Source organism: Prionailurus viverrinus, chromosome A1 (assembly GCF_022837055.1).
Source record: "Prionailurus viverrinus isolate Anna chromosome A1, UM_Priviv_1.0, whole genome shotgun sequence".
Taxonomy (NCBI): domain Eukaryota; kingdom Metazoa; phylum Chordata; class Mammalia; order Carnivora; family Felidae; genus Prionailurus; species Prionailurus viverrinus.
The window spans coordinates 180,437,159-180,438,863 of NC_062561.1; positions in this window are offsets into that span (position 1 = coordinate 180,437,159).

Sequence of the window (1,705 nt, forward strand, 5' to 3'; positions counted from 1 at the left end):
TTTGGCTAAGGTCATGATCTAGTGGTTTGTGAGTTCGAGCCCCATGTCGGGCTCTGTGCTGACAGCTTGGAGCCTGGAGCCTGCTTCAGATTCTGTGTCTCCCTCTCTCTCTGCTCCTCCCCTGCTCATGCTCTGTCTCTGTCTCAAAAATAAATAAGCATTAAAAAAAATGTTTTTAAAAAGAATCATTATGACATCTGAAGAAACGGCTAATTTCCAAAGCCATCCAGTGTTCAATAGTAGTGATTGAAGACTGTTCTCTTTAAGAAAAATGTCAATCTCGACCCTGAGCTCAAAGTCACAGGGGACTTATAACTGTTAAGTGATCAGCAGTATGAGTTGGTAAGGCTGGTCAGGATATTCAGCTTCTGTTTTTGACAAAAGTTCACAAAACAGATAATGGTTAAGTCCAGAAAAGCTAATGAAATTCACCTTTGACACAACTGGTTCAATAACACATGATAGATTCAAATACTTTCTACAAAATACCTTCTGATGACTATTGTAATAAATTAGCATAGGCTATGTAAATTGTAAATTCATCCAAAAAGCCATTCTGTGCTCCACACATATTTTCACCACCAAGAGTTGTAACACATCCTAGCAGATTCCACTTCAGTTTGTACTGAATTAGTGTTTCCTCATTTTCTTTGAAAATATTTTTGCCTATAGTTTTTCTACATGGACTATTCATAGAAGCTAATTCATCATTCACTTCAAACTCAGCATGAACTCATCAAATAACACCTGAGCTGTATTGGCAGCAGCTTTTAACTTATCGAGAGACAAAGAAAATCACTAGAAATCATTTGCCTTGTTTTTAAGTTGATTATTGATGTTGCTCCCAATGTCCTCAGCTTTTCAGGCAACCACTATTATCAGAAGGCTAATGATCTTAAACTACTTCATTTTCAAATGTAAGATGTGTCTTTACTGGTGTGATAATAAATGAACCACTTAGAAATGCACATCAGTTGTTCATTTTCATGTTTTATTTTCATGAAGAAATTATGGTATGATGACATTCTGTTTTAAATTTTCCAATTTTTCTGGCCATTGCTTTCTTGTGGTTGAGTGTTGTGATGAATACTTACTCTGTTATAACTGTATTCTTTTAGCACAGTTGTGTCACTGCATAGTAAACACACTGCTTTCCTGTCTAATTCAATAACAAAATAACTCACACTCCACCGTGTCTTAACACCATGACATTTGGATGCCACTACTCTTCCCTTCTCCTTCTGAAATGATGGCTATTGTACTGGTCATTAAAATAAAATAAAAATAAAATAAAATAAAATAAAATAAAATAAAATAAAATAAAATAAAATAAAATAAAATATTGCTCGAAATACACATGGCACTTGAAACACTGTGGAGTTATAACCACATACCTGAGATTTGTAGGTTGCTGAACACTACTGCAAAGTAATGAGAGCACCATAAATCTTTGTCACAAGTTCTCACCTTTGCCATCATAACATGAAAGCTCCTATTGATGTTATGTAAATGAATGGACAAGACTGTGTTCCAATAAAACTTTATTCTTATGGACAATGAAATTTGCATTTCATATAATTTTCACATCATGAAATATTCTTCTTATTTCTTTGCAACTATTTAAAAATATAAAAACTATTCTTAGTTCATGCTCCATATAAAAACAGCTGGTGAGCCAGAATTTCGCCAATGAACCACAGTTAGT